The sequence below is a fragment of the Spermophilus citellus genome (assembly GCF_964194105.1).
Source record: "Spermophilus citellus genome assembly, chromosome: 1".
Taxonomy (NCBI): Eukaryota; Metazoa; Chordata; class Mammalia; order Rodentia; family Sciuridae; genus Spermophilus; species Spermophilus citellus.
The window spans coordinates 52,311,283-52,327,894 of record NC_138182.1 but is presented as its reverse complement, the minus strand read 5'-3'; positions in this window follow the sequence as shown (position 1 = coordinate 52,327,894).

Below are 16,612 nucleotides of genomic sequence, written 5' to 3'. Positions count from 1 at the left end.
GGTCTAAAATTTCAAAGCTGTAGAATATAGGGAGTTTGGTAATATCAAAGGACTTGTCAAAGCTATTTTCCTAAAGATGCATTGAACAACCAGAGCTCTAGTTGTCATGCACTGGGTGAAAGAAAACAGAAACAGGTGGTTTTGGAGAGAAAAAGAAGTGTTTTGAGTTCAGCCCTGGAAATTTCAGGTTTTTCAACTGTAATTCTGCAACTGTAAGCTAATTCTCTACTTAAACATTAATTATACAAATACCATATGTTTACAAAATGTTTCCTGCAGCTGCCTCTCAATGTTTAGGGAATATTGTGTTTCTCTGCTGCTTTTGGTAAACGGCTGTCTCTTTAGCAGAAAGAGAAAAACATCCAGGCAAACTGCTCCCTGAGAGGGTCACGATTCTGGCTCAAAAAACCTTGGTTATATCATCACATTAGAGTTGAGTGATTATATCGTCATATTCTAGAGTTGAGTGGTTGAGAACCCAAACTGTGGATTAAGATGAATTGGTTCATGATTCCTATTCTTAGGTCTGCAAGTTGTGTGACCTATGCAAAATCTTACATTTCTTCATCTCTCTATTATTTAGAAAAAATAATAATAGTGCTCATCTCATAAAATTGTGTCATGTATAAAGTGAATTCTCAACAAATATTAGGTAGAAATGTCTACATCTGTATTTAAATACCTCTATTCACTCTTTAAAAATTTTAAAATTTAGCTCTTTAATCCCCAATCCATCTATATCTACTAACTTATAGTTAATTAAGAACTTCTAATTAGCTTATTACATTATAGGATTATGTAAATCAATTGTTGAATTTTGAGATTGAATCTTCACACATGATTCTGGTGTAAAGATGAAGAGATTCCAAAAATTAATGATGAATGCTAAGAAAGAGAATCTGTTAATCATGGGGTTAGTTATAAGCTTAGCATTTTAAACATCTGGTAATCCTGTAAAAGTAATAAAGAGAATGCAGATGAAGATTTGTCTATAGATTTCACGAATTGTTACTTAACTGCTGGAACCCTTATTGTCACTAGATCAGTGATGTTTTATTCTATCAGCACATTGGAATTTTTTTAAAATTTTTATTTATTTATTTATTTATTTTTTTATTGGTTGTTCACAACATTACAAAGCTCTTGACATATCATATTTCATACATTAGAATCAAGTGGGTTATGAACTCCCATTTTTATCCCAAATACAGATTGCAGAATCGCATCGGTTACACATCCACATTTTTACATACTGCCATATTAGTGACTGTTGTATTCTGCTACCTTTCCTATCCTCTACTATCCCCCCTCCCCTCCCCTCCCATCTTCTCTCTCTACCCCATCTACTGTAATTCATTTCCCTCCTTGTTTATTATCCCATTCCCCTCACAACCTCTTATATATAATTTTGTATGATAATGAGGGTCTCCCTCCATTTCCATGCAATTTCCCTTTTTTCTCCCTTTCCCTCCCACCTCATGTCTCTTGATTCTGATTTTATTAGTCCAATGTGTGACCTGGAATATACTTCTGATTTAATTCCTCTAGGGTAAACTTGGGCATTGAGATTTTTTAATATCCTCAGAGACGGTAATGGCAACCACCTTTGAGAACCATTGCTCCAAAATGACTTATTATTTCACATTCTCACACTCTGAATTCCCAATATAGAGTTTCACAGTCTGTTACAAGAACAGAGGATACAGATCTTCATTAATTTTTAAATTATTTATGTTATATATTTTCCAAATCACGTCAACAAATATAAATCCTTAGTCATGAGCTGTGTTTATTGTGCTTTATTCAAATTGGTACAGAGGACTGGAAAATAATAGGTACACTCTACGTTAATCTTACTATCTTAATTAAAATCAAATTTCTAGATCATTAAAATAAAATTCTAATATTAAACTAAAGTAGCAGTTTCATAATATACTATATGCTAATATTGGGCTCATTTTCTATATGTTTTTTACAGTCTTACCAAAACCTTCAAGAATTTTCTGTAATAATTATTATAATTCTTTGGTTTTCTTCATATACATCTAGGACTGTAGCTTTAATATGTGAATCAGGTTTTTAAATTATGAGTACTAGAACAGATAAATACTACTCAAAACATTTGTCTTAGGTGGGTCTTAAAATTATGTTCAACACAAAGGAAAAATGCAGGAGTATACATATAAAAATTACTATATGGCACATTATAAAAACCTTTCATATAAATAAAGTTTATAATATGTAATATCCAGGTTTGTTATCTTTCTCTCACTGTGACAAAATACCTTAGAAAATTAACTCAGAGGAGACAAGATTTATTTTGCCTCATAGTTTCTGAAGTTTAAATCCATAGTTACTTGGCTTCGTTGTTTCTGGACCTGAAGTGAGACAGTACATCATGGCAGAAGAGCAAGTAAACTCTTCAACTCATGGTGGTCAAGAAGCACAAAGAGAAGAAGAGGAAGAGAGAAAGGAAGAGGCCAGGAACAGAATACAGTCCCCAAAGTCATACCTCCAAGGATGCACTCCCTTCAAATAGTTTTCACTTCCTGCAGTTTCCACCACCTCCTGCCAGCATGATCCAATTACTTCCCAAAAGCTCACCTCTGAACATTGTTCCACTAGGAAACAAGACTTCAGCACATGAACTTTTGGGAAACATTTTAGATCCAAACTATAACACATTGTTTGTAAATATGTTTGTTTATTTGCCTATGAAATTATGAAGATAGAATAGTCTTACTAAAAATAAGCTACAGGTAAAAATTATACTCCCTGCTCACTGACTTCTTCCAAAGACATTGTAATTATTTTGTATATGTTTTATAGGTAATGTATGTCACACGGCAGTCCAAAATAGTTTAAGATAGCTATTGAGGAGAGAAAAATAGCCCTCCTGAGATGTCCACATTCTTGTCTTCAGAATCTGGATAAGCTATGTTACAAGATAAAGGGAGATATAGGCTGTAAGAAATCAAGGTTACTAATCAGCTGGTCTGGAAATAAGATTATCTTGGAGTGGCGGGTGGGTCTAGTGTATTCATAGGGCCCTTAAAAGGTGAAACAGGGAAGCAGAGGCCAGGGTGAAAAAGACTTAATTGACCATTGCTGGCTTTGAAGATGAAAGGGAGTCTCTTGCAAAAGAATGAGGGTTAGCTTTGGAGTAGATAAAAACAAGGGCAAGAACATGTACTCTCCTGTAGCCTCTTCAGAAGGAGTACAGCTCTGACACCTTGATGTTAGCCCAGTGTAACTCTATTTAGACTCCTGACCTCTAGAATGCTAAGATCATAAATGTGTGTTGTTGTAAGCTACCAAGTTGTTCTAATTAGTTACAGTAGGCATAAGAAAATCACAGTTGTATAGAGTAATTTAGGACATATATCAAGACAAATATATTGAAAATATGTAGTAAACATGATATAAAGGAAGATACAAATAAAACAGTAATAGAGTGTAGGATTAAGTTTTCCACAATAATGATAATCTAAAAATTCTAGAAATTACACAAAGAAGGGAATATGTTCAGCTGCAAAATTATGATATCTATAAACTAAAAGCAAAAGGATAATTCAGGATCGTAAATATATGTTAAAAATTATCATAGTCAAGTGTCTTCCTGAAGTGTATCAGAGTATCGGTTCTATTGTATGCTTTGGCCAATGTGGGTTCCCTAATCAATGCTCCATTTTATTTAATCCTGTTTGAATAATTGCTGAAAAACAATGAATTCTTATTAGGGCTTCTAAAAGTTGTTAGATATTCACTGATAACATTTTTTATCTCATAGAACTAGTATATTATATTTTAGGAAATGTGATAGAGAAGAATAGCGCCCGCCGTACTTGCTAAGAAGAAAGGAAGCGTATTTCCAGATGTCATCAGGGAAGTCTGTTGCATAAACACAAGATGTGCCAGAGCCTGATGAGATGAAGAGAAGAAATGGAGCATAATGAATGTTGTTTTAGAAAGGTTTATGTGAACAGAAATACTAAGGTAGAAAAGTGCAAGGTGTATTAGTGGGAACTCTAGATCGACTAGGGAAACTAAGCAATATGTGGAAGTAGATGAACTTAAAAGAGTGTGCAATCACTTCTAGAGGGAGCCTGAATACAAAGAGGAGGAGTCTGGAATCCATTCTGTTGACAGAAGAGTTGGGAAGTTGATGGCATCCGAGAAGGGCAGAAAACTGTCCAAATCTTTGCCCTAAGAAAGACTAACCTGGTAATTTTATGCAGAACATTGATTTAGAATTGATGGAACCAGAACAAAGGATTGAGGATATTTAATAAAAAGACTATTAACCAGGATAGAGGCAGAGGAAATAAGTGCTAAATCTGAGAAATATTACAAAAATAATCAACAGAGATTTTTCCATTACCTATATGATAGTTGACTATTTCAGCAAAAAACTAGGTAATAATACAACTGATCCTGTATCACATAGACTATAACAAGTCTGTGGAAACAGTAAGTAACACGATAAAATATGTGTTTTTCATACAACATTGTTTATTATCCTTAGAAAAAAGAACTGTCCAGTTACTTAGATTGGTAATATATTTTAATCTAAAAGGACAATAGCTTTTTAGGGAATGGGGCAAATGTTGCAATACCTTTAACACTCCATAGCACTTTTGCTTCTTTATTTTTCCCTTTAATCAATTATTTTCTTGAGGAAAAGTCTTAAATGCTTGCTGCATTCCATAGATGTATAGAAGATGATGACCCATTGTGTGGTGTGGGGAGTACATGTGCCCATGCCATGCATATGTGTGATGCTTGTGTGTGTTGTGTATAGATTTCTTCTTTGGTGCATGTATTTTTGTGGGTGTGAGTGTGTGTGTGTGTGTGTGCGTGTGTGTGTAAGTATAATTGTAAAATCTGGAAAAGGAGGTGTGTATTATTTGACAGGTCTGCTTGTTACAAGCTTCCAAGACTCTGCTAATGCCATGGATCAGTGAAGCAAGCCCTTTTTTTGTTTGAAAATTACTAGTTGTCATATGGTTCTTCTTCCTATTCAAAGATTACTTCACCAAGTAAATGCATGGTAATGAAAAGGAGAATGTTCAACGTTTAATAAATCATCTTTATAGCAGAAATATTGTGGTCTTTGTTCCCCTTTTCTGAAGACTAGAAATATAATTAACATTTCCAGCTGAACCAGCATGCACTATAGATTATTAGCTTCTGAAAGTCAACAATCTTATAGAAAAATAAGAGGCACACGAACATATTTCCTTTCCATAACATTTGCAGTTCATTTATAAAATATACAACAATTGAAATGTCCCCAAAGACAAATTTATGTCATCGCTGTATTTTACATCTCTATACATTCTGTATTCATTTAAAATATTGTTTGTCATCCCAAGATCAACATATAGTTTCTGATCAAGTAATTTCTGCAGGGTAGAAAATGGGAACTAGTGAATAAAAGTCACCAAGAGAAGCAATCAAAATGCCATAATTTGTAATCTAACCCCTACCACATTAATTTCAAGTTCTCAATTACCCACAACATATAGACAGGCTTCTCAGAACCTGGTTCAGAAAATTATGGGTAGCTTGTGTTTATGTACATGTCGGTGTGCATGGGTGTACGAAAGCATTCTGCTCATCTTTGTCAAGGATGCACCTACACTACTTGATTGAAAGGAATATTTACCTCTATTATAGTTTATTTGAATTTTGTATCATGAAGAGTAGGAGAGGGGTTGTTTCTGTGTTTGTAACTAGGTTGAGTATTATATTTGTTCATCTGGTATTACAATAGAGGACATTTGCAGAGATTTATTTTAAGTAGTTTTCAATTTAAAGAATGAAAATAATAATATCATGTATAAAAATTATAACACCCCAAAGTCAATTTTTTATTAGTATTGGCTATTATTATAATAATAATTTTATACATTTAATATATCTGTACTTAGTGTATTAATATTATTATTTTTAGAGAATTATAGATATAAGTTCAACATTTTATTTACTTTATATGCTTATTGTTACTGGTTTAGACTATATGCTTTCCATATGTTTGTTCCATAAATTCATTAAATGTTGGCTCTGACTAGACCCAAGAAAGGGCTTTGACAACAGTGTTGGAAGAATGGTGTTAAAGACCTTTCATTGAGCTAGGTGCGGTGGCATGTTCCTGTAATCCCAGCAGCTCCAGAGGCTGAGGCAAGAGGATAGCAAGCTCAGCAAAAGTGAGGCTCTGAGCAACTCAGTGAGACCCTGTATCTAAATAAAATACAAAATAGGGTTGGGGATGTGGCTCAGTGATTGAGTGCTCTTGTGTTCAATACCTGGTACCACGGCCCCCGGCAAAAAAATAAAGAACGCTCATTGATTCTTGTTTTTTTTTTTTCCAATTGAAAAACTAATATAAATTTTTGGTTCTCTCATTCAAAATCTATCTTAGATTTCAAGAAAAACATCAGGTTTAAAAAATCAATTTCACTGTGACTAATTTTTTACATGATAAAGTATATTCATTTAAAAGTACAACTTACTGAATTTTAAACTTTTTAAATAAATGCATATCATTGTCATCCTAATAACAACATGGAATATTTCTATAGAATATTCTCTATAGGTTCTCTTCAGGTAGTCCACTTACTATCTCCTACAATTGATCAGGAAACCACTGATATGATTTCTATTGTTATGGAAATGTTTTGCCTATTGTTGACCTCCAATTGTTGACTTTCAATACATGGAGCAATACAGTATGTACCTTTGTGTCCAGATTTTTTCACTCTGTCTCATGTTTGGGGATTCAACCATGATTCTGTATTTTTCAATAGTTTGCTTTTTTGTTTTGGTGAATAATATTCTGTTGAATGAATACAGTATAAATCAATAAGCTGTTGTTGGTCATTTGTTTTATTTCTATTTTTTGACCATAAATAAATTTCTGAGCCTTCTCGGTGTAAATATGTACTTTCAGCTTTTGTATAAATATCTAGTAATGAAATTGTTGGGCCGTATTTTAAGTGTATTCTTAAATTTATAAGAAATGGTCATATTGATTTCAAGAGGGACTATATGATTTTATAATACCACCAATTGCTTTATATCTCCACCAACACTTGGTTTTGTCCATCTTAAATATATATTTTTAGCTATTCTGGTGAGTATGAAATAGAATCTCATTGTCATTTTGGTTGTCATTTCCTGATAACAAATAACTGTTAAAGTCTTCCATGTTGTCCATCTGCTCATCTTTTTTCATTAAATACCATTTCAAGGCTTTGCTTATTTTTATTGGATAGTGTTCTTATAATTGACTTTATAGAATTGTTCATATATTCTAAATAAAATTTCTTGTTAGACATATGTATTGCAGATATTTTCTTTCATTTTTCTTTTTCCCCTTTAATGTTGTCTTCTGTGGAAACGGAGAGTTAATTTAGTAGAGTCCAATGTATTTTTTTAATATCATCAATTGTGTATTATTTTAAAAATTCTTGAATACTCTGAAGTCACAGATTTTTCTCTTAGCTGTTCTTCTATATAACTCACAGTTTTCAGTTTTATATTTAAGTCTATGGTCCCTGTCATGGTTTGAAGTAAAGGTCAAGGTTTGCTTCTGTTCTTTGTGGATATCTAGTTGCTTGCTGACTTCCTTAAAAAGACTGTGGTCTCCACATGTTGTTTTACCCAAGTGATTTTGTCAGGAGTCAATTGGTTGTTATATGTATGTGTATTCCTAGTTCTTGACTCTCTTTTCCCTTGAGTTGACTTGTATGTGCTTTTGTACCAATACCACACTGTCTTGATCAATGTAGCTTTATAGTAATTCTTGAAAGTAGTTGTAAATCTTTAGCTATTACATTGCAAACAGGAGTATTAGATTAAAGGCAATATTCCCCCATTGTTGCTGTTCTGTCATTTGAAACTCTATTAATAGGTGAATTAATTTCTATTTTCAACTTTCAGCATCTGTGAAATATACTGATTGATGGAGAATAATACCAATAGTTTTTTCTAACAATAGTAATAATGATTTCTACCATTTGTCAAGCCCTTAGCATTTTAAATGCACTAAGTAATTTCAACTCACAAAAGTTCTCTCAGGTTGGTACTATTAAAATTCCCATACTGTAGGTGAAGTAACTGAGGCAAAGACAGATTACGCAAATTGCTCATTGTTGTAGATCAAATAAGTAGCGATGCCAGGAATTCAAATCTAAGCAATTTGACAGTGATATCCAAGCAACTAATAACAAAGTTTATGTCTTTAAAATTCTGGACAGCTGTATTGATCCAATTTGTTAAAGGAAAGCACCAGAGAATATTGAACACATCATGTGCATAATTAGGTCAATTTCAGATATGAATACTTCCTTCAGAGTAATTTAGGAAACAAATTTTTTATATAAATTCAATTGGTAGTTTGGGCAATGAGAATCATCTATTTATTTGCATAAACAACCACCTAATTTATCAAGACATTCTTTAATTAGACTAAAAAGAAACAGATTTTTTATTCTTCCCTGCAATTAAATGATTAAAATATTAGTTTGTACTCTAAACGTAGATTATCTAAGCATTAGTGAAATGTTTAGGGAAAATAATTATGTATATGAATTGAAAGTATTTATTCAATACAACTTTAAGAAATGAAAAATATGAGATTTCAAATCATCAGTAGAGAGAATGCATAATTCCAAAAGGATCTTAAGAATAGCAAAATCCAGTTGCCAAGATACGTTAATGAGTACTCACAAGTTCTCCATGTGAACCTGAATGAAGTTGCATATGAATTTTTTCCCTTCAGGGAAACACCATCTCCTTGTTCCCAAATCTTAATATTACAACTTTGTGATTATAGCATTTTAAAAATATGTACATACTATTCCCATCTGCATTCAAATGATACTACATTTAATAAATTATTTCAAAAATGAACAGATAACATATTTGCTCTATATTTGTTTATGGATAAGGTTTAACATCCTTAAAAGTACTGTCTAAACAGCTCCTTCGGAGTTATACTATGTTAACATCCACTTTGTGGTACTATCTAAAGCCTTAGTAACAATGAAAGAAGATGAAAATAATAAATCACAACTTAAAAACAATGTAAATTACAATAATGTAAGAATCACAAGAATTGCTATTTGCTTCATAACTTGCCATTTGCTTCATAACTATCAACTGTATTATTTAAATATACATGGCACATGTGTGTATATATGTACATATATATGTATGTGTATATATGTGGCATGGGACAATCATGTTTACAAATGTTTGTATGATTTATGTGAAAATACTTGATCAAAACAAATTTTCAATCTACAGAAAAATTTGCTTATGATATTCTAATTGGGTTTTGGATCTAAGATAGGGATATATAATATATTGCCTCTAACTTCTTTTAATATAGTGTCTTTTATGTATTTATCTTCATATGTGTTTCCTGATCTGAGCAAAATTGAAGATTCAGTATAATTAAGTAAAATGGTTTCTTTGGTGCATTGGAATGAATTTCATACACTGTAAAGCTTGAAAGGAAGGCACCTAAGGGAAAATGTAATCAAATCCCCTCATTTAACTGTTGAGGTCATTGAGAATCAGATACAACAAGAATTGCCCCAGATCTCACAATGAAAGCAAAACCAAGACTACAAGTAATTTTATAGCTTAAAGTAGCAAGTTCTATATTTAATGAATTAGTGTTTGGATCTTAACTCTTAACTTACATTGTTTCTTAACAATGTATATTGATTTTAGTTTGTATATTGATTGTGTATTAATCTCCTGTCCTTAACTCAATCAAAAGTTTCCAGATTGAAATGGTGTCTTTAACTTCCTTTATGTCCCCACTGGGACTGAGTCAAACCAAGGCACAGAACAAGCCCACAGTGGTTGTTCCATTCAGGTCATCACAGGCCAAGCAGAGACAAGGTACTGAGAGACAGCTTCAAAGTCCTTAGTCATAGCAGCAGCAGAGCCTGAGCAGAGGGGGAATGTCCCCCAACCTGCTACTGCTCCGCCATCACCGGTGGCTTCACTGAGGTCTGAGTGTGTCTCATGTTCTATCCTACTCTTTTTTTCAGTTACAACTTTATTTCTATTCTGACAATATTTGAATCTATTCTCAGCCATTCATCTGTCCACAAGCACCCAGATATTGACTAGTAGAGTTATAAGAGCTGGATGTGGCTTTGCATTCTTCTGGTTACACAAAGAAAAACCTCATGAAGGGAGAAGTGAATTAATGCAAAGTTGTATCTATTGTAAATATTCTCTAAAGACCAGTTGGACTGTGTGTACTGTAAGTAGAAATGCTGTGAAACTTATTTGAAGAGGAAACACCATGCATTCCAATTACTTATTTGTCTTTGTATTGTATGTACCTTTAATTCTCTCACTTGCATTTGCTATTGTCTTTGACATTTCATCACCTTCATCATACACAAGTCAGATTCTGATAAGTGCAAGTTGGAAAGATACATAAAAGATGAGCTTATTTTTATTCAATTCACATTTTTATTACATATGCATTTATGTTCTATGTTTGTTCTGAATTATTTTTTTCAGTAGCTGAAATTCTCCAGGCTTCAAAAGCCTGTGGATATAAATAAGGTCAATTTAATAAGTTATCACTATCTTATAAACTTCTACTTATGGAAAGACTGGATGTAAGATTCACATTTAAGGTTCTTTTCCAGCTTGAAATGTCTGTGGCATTCCAGCATATATGTTACTGTTTTTCATTGATCTCAGTTGCTCCTTATGCAAACCACTTGAGCTACTCTCCCTAGTCTCTCACTTGTTATTTGCTGTGCTGGGGCTGAGGGTCACACTATTGCCACTTTGCCCAGAGCTCTTCTTCAGCCTTCATATGGGCCATCACTATAGTTCTGCCTACTACTGTGCCTCAAAACCCAGCTGGGGTGTCAGCTAATGCTACCTACCTCTGCCACCAGTGCTCAACAAAGACCATCATTTGTTTCATGCTCCTTTTGCAATCCTGCAAGTGGATAATGGGTCTGTCTCTTCTTCTGTACCATAAGGAGATGACAGAGATAATCCTCAATAAAATTTTAGTCAGGATTCTCTGGAGTCCTCTTCTCAACTAGGGCTTGTCCTTGGGTTTCTGTGTCCATGTTTGGCACATTTATTGTTCAGCAAGCATCTTGCTAGGTCAATTTATAAGAATCCTCCTGCCTTTAACATCAAATCTAATTCTTCATGCCTCACCAAACCCCAAGGTGCTACCTGATCACCCTAGCCTGCCCTCAGAAAGAATTTTTTAGGTTATTTTAGTAAAAGTCTCCCAAAATTTAATGTCTCTTCTTTGTAATTTGCCATTCATTGATCCCCTCAATCTGCTTATTGGATATAGATTATTATTTTTTAAATTTTTATATTTGGAGTTGATCTTATGTTTTTCCTTCATTGTGACATAGTTGGTATGCAGTGCAATAGTCCTAAATATCTCTTTATCAGCTTTACAGGTGTCAAAATTTTTTCTTTAATAGTTAGAATCTCTGGAAGGTTTGCTATGATAGGGTAATGTTTTTTTCTATAACACAGTCTTTTCCTGAACAGTACATCTTAGTTAAATTCTGGGGTCCAGAAAGGAACCAAAAGTGACATAGAAAGCTCACCAATTTATGCAGCAATGCTAGTTTTTATGATATTAATCATTCAGTAACATTATTTATAGGTTGTATTTATCCATGCATATCTGCTTTATCAGAACTAAGTGTTTATAATTTTCTAGAAATAATTTTCTCTCATTTTATATGAAACACTGATTATATGGCAGGAAAGGTAATGAGACATAGGTTTCCCTTAACATCCTTTTCTTTGCCAGACCCAGGTCTGGCATGTTAAGCACTCAAAAGCCAACATTAGGGAGACAAAAATTAGTGGGAAGGAAATTAGGTTTATTCAAGGGTTGATGCTGAGACATGTGGAGATTATCATCCCCAAACCTCCCCATCTTGGGGAACTCATGTACACAAAAGGGGTTTACAGAAAGGGAAAAGAGGACCAGTGCAGGAAGGCTAATATCTTCCAGGGTGTATGGATAATTCTTCTTTTCTTTTTCTGTTTTTCTTTTTTATCTTTTTTCATTTTCTCTGGCCAGAATATTGTGTACCCCTGACCTCCTGGGGCTAGTTCCTGTATTTCAATTAAACAGACATATTAGTTTTCAACAAACTAAACCTCAATTTACATTTTGTTTTCTTTTAGTCGATGCATAGAACTAAAAATTAAGAAGGAGCATCACATATTCTGATGTTATATAGGTCACTGGATGTCTGGGTTCTGTATATCTAAAGAAAGATTACTAATTGGTTACTATCTTGATCGCTTAGATGTGCTCATCTTCAAAATTTAGAATAGTGGGCAAAGTGAAGGGATGTAACTTTGTGAAGGGCAAAGGAAGAAGATGGACATAACCTTTCAAAAGACAATTTGCAAAGAAGACACCACTGTTACACTTGGGGAATTGGTTCCAGGACTTCCTGTGGACACCGGAATCTATAGAGGCTCAAGTCCCTGATGTAAAATGGAGTAACATTTGCATACACCCCATGCATATTTTCCTCTGTATTTTGAATAATCAATAAATTACTTATACTACACAACACAGTGTAAATTCTGTGTAATATTCTGTATTGATTATAGAATTGTGACAACATAAAATGTCTGGACATGTTTAATATTTCTACAGTTTTGAATCAAACATCCTAACTAATGAATGCACGCACACCTATACAAATACATCTTGTTTCAGAAAAAGTAAAGTGCTATTTTACACATTTACACATGTACACAAACATTAAAATACCTGTGTATATATTTATGTGTGATTTACATATGTTTTATGTATACTATAGTCTTATGGTCTCTATAGAATCTGTTGTATATAGAATTTGGTATTCACTTTTGCTTTACTGGATTCACTTTTATTTCAGGAAGGGCATTACAAATAAACATTATTCAAAGCAGTAAAGCATTTAAAATTACATTAAGGTAGAATCAGGTATTTTTGTAGTCATAATAGAACAGGAAAGCAGCATGAAGTGAACAAAGGGCTGCACAGCAGGAGATTTATGCTAGTGAAGAAGCAATTCACACCTGTTAACTACTGTGAATAGAATAAGACACAACACCAAAATTTCCATCTAAATAAAATGCTAGATTTTTAGTTTTGTTTTTTTTCAATTTTACATCTTACATATTTTTGCAAAAACAATTCACTAAATTAAATGATTGAGTCAATAGAATAATATAAAATGATGAGTATAGAAGATGTAGCAAGAAAAAATACAAAGATATAGAATAGTGAACAAAATATATCATTATATTCCATGAGGATATTAGGGAAAAATAATGAGCAAATTAGTTTAGAAAACAAGAACAAAAATGTGCAGAGCCAGTAGCCTACTGATTATAAGCCATTATAATGAAATACAGAAGATATTCTCTTGCCTCCTTGTAATGAAATTTGATTATACTGAGTTAATTGCCACATAAGACATACCCAGTTCTGTGATCTAGAGAGGTAAGTAGCTAAAAATAAGACTTTCTATGTTATTTAATAAGTAAAAAAAATCCTGAAAACCAATATGGAAAACGTTTGTCCTAATGAAGTTTTATTTGCAATGTAGAACAAAAATTCCTTGTTAATAAATGGATGAAAAAACTTAAAGAAAGGAAACAGAAAGTTTCAAGAAGTTTTTGAGCATCTGAGCATTATCTATCTCACGTCCCTCTTTCCTTTGACTATTTTCATTTAGCTAGTTTTGTTTAACTGGCTTTAAAATATTAGATCCAAATCCTTACAAGGATATGTAAAACAAAGAATGTTACCCAGTACACTGCCTATATGAATTTCTCCACTGCCCTAATCTTATTTATTTTTGAGAATAGGATTATCAAAGGCCAAAGTACCCGTTTAGATAGGTGACTTCAAGCAAGTTGAATCTAAAATAGTTACCAGAGTAATTGCCAGAATACTTCTGACTTCATTATAACTTCAATTTCCATGCTAAAACATATTCCCATTGCCCATCATGACACCAAACCATAAAAGAAGAGAAAGAGGTGGCACCTGAATTCTGAAAAGTCTCTATCTATGCCCAAGAACAATAAGAAAATTTCTTCCCCTGTTAATCTATCCCCTCCTCTCTTTTCCACTGGTCTATATCTACAAACTCCCATCTGTTGGAGGACTTAGGACGTGGTCTGTGAGTTAAGATCCTGCATCTCTATTTTTTGATTGTTGAATCAAACTTGTGCATTTGCTACTTACTTAGATTTGTTTCATTATTGGCTTTATGAACCCCAATGGAAAAAGACTCCTATTTTGGGGTCTTTCCCAAAGAGGGACCAACATATTGGTTGGTAACAAGATTAGTCATCTCTCACAGAGACCAAGTTTTATAAAAATAAAGTAGGTTTGGAGCTATGGAAAAATAATGGTGAGACCAAGAGATTAGAAATGAAATTAACCAGGTTTGAAGTTTTCTTTAAAAAGTAATATAAATTAAGCATGTCATTATTTATAAAACAGATTTTATTACACAATGCAATTCAAGATGCATTTCAAGGTATTGGTTTCAGAAAAGGATACTTCAGAGTGTCATTCTTTGACCACCTTAGAACTGTGGTCTCTCTCTCTTCCATTTTTTCCCCCTACAAAAGCTCAGGGAGCAGCTAGCTCTGAAGTTCACTCATCTGACTGAAGGATGTTCTTCCAAAAGAAATGCAATTATCTTGAACTACTTCTCTAAAACATCTTTATTCAGGAAGGTTTACTCTAGAAAAGAAGAATAAGTTATTTCCACTTATTTATACTTAATATACCATTAATTTTTCTGAAGACTTTATTTGCATAATAAATTTTCATTGTTACCTGTCCATCACTTTTCTGTAATATGTTGCTTCTTCCTCCCTTCAAAAGCCCACAGAATCTTTATTATAGAATATTGATTCTGCAATTTGTATTTGGGGTAAAAATGGGAGTTCATAACTCACTTGAGTCAAATGTATGAAAGATGATATGTCATGAGCTTTGTAATGTTTTGAACAACCAATAAAAAAAAAGCAAAAAAAAAAAAAGAATATTGTCTGTTTCAGAGCCATTCATATCTCCTAAAAATCATTTACAACTTCTCTAAAATTGCCTACATCCTCGGCTATTTTGATCTCCCAGTGAAGAGAGTATTTGAGTTTCAGCTATCTGGTCCTTCTTGAGTTTCTTATTTTATATGTTTCCTGTGCACACGTGCCTACTAATAAATGTATATGCTTCTGTCCTGTTAACCTTCTATTTGCAGTTTTTTTCAACAAATTTAAAGACGTTTCAGAGGATGAGGAATAAATTGATTTCGCCCTTGCATAGGCCTATCCCTGTTTTCAGCCAATCTTATCATAAGAACAGTAATAGAAGGAGAATAACAGAGAGTAAGATGTATAGTATGAAATGCTTTGTTCTCATACCAGGCTTATTCAATCCCTAAATAAATCTGATCACTCCTTCCCCCGCTCCCTTATTTTTTTCCCCCAACCTATCCATGGTTTAGAAGAAGTAAACTAATTAATCATGGTTTTCTGGGTTATTATCCTCACCTTAGGACTCATATGATCATCTTGGAAGACTACTTTCATTCATTAATAACCTTACCTTTTGTGTTTTCAGATTTTTATCACTGTGACCCAAATACCTCACAATAACAACTCGACGGAAGAAAAGTTCATATTGGGCTCCAGTTTTAGAGGTCTCAGTCCATGATTTGGCCTGAGGTATGGAAGAATATGAAGGTGGAAAGTGCATGATGGAGGAAAGCTATTCAAAGCAGCTAGGAGATGGGAAGTGAGAAGTTGGGGCAAGGAGCCAAGAACAATATGTAATCCCAGAGGGCACATCTTCAGTCACTTAATTTCTCTAGCCACAACCTACCTGCCTACAGGTACCACCCAGCACAGTAGTTTTTTCACATTATTAATGCATCAAAGGGATTAATCTGCAAATGAGGTTACAGCTCTCATAATCTAATTATTTCACTTCTGAACATTACTATATTGGATATCATATTTACAACACATACTTTTCAAGGGACACTATAACACTTTGCTTTCATGAATTTTAGAAAATTTGGAACTTCAGCTAAGACTTCAAAGTGAACAATGGCAGACTCCACTGGCCTAATTTTATTTCATATTTCCCTTCTTGCTATGTTTGTTGCACTATCACTCATCTTCCATTTTACCCAAATATGTCCTGTACTCCCCTTCCCCAATCTACACTGTGGTTTGACACAATTTTCACCCCCCCCTCCAAAAAATGATTCTTCTTCTATAGAAAACATACATTTTTTTTTTTTGTAAGTGAATGTCTACTATCTCTGTGAACTCCAATTGCGGAATGTTTAATAATTTTTGAAGATGTGCAGAACTATTACAGTAATGAGAGAAAAGGAAAGGTTTTTTTTTTTTTTGAAGACAAATCTCATTCAAGTCTTCAAATTGACATGATTATTTTAGTCTAAAGCTTAAATTATTGTGTGTTTTCACACCTCTTTGTGGAATTTCTCTAATTTTATTCTACTCCCTAAGCTTCTAGATGCTCAGAAAA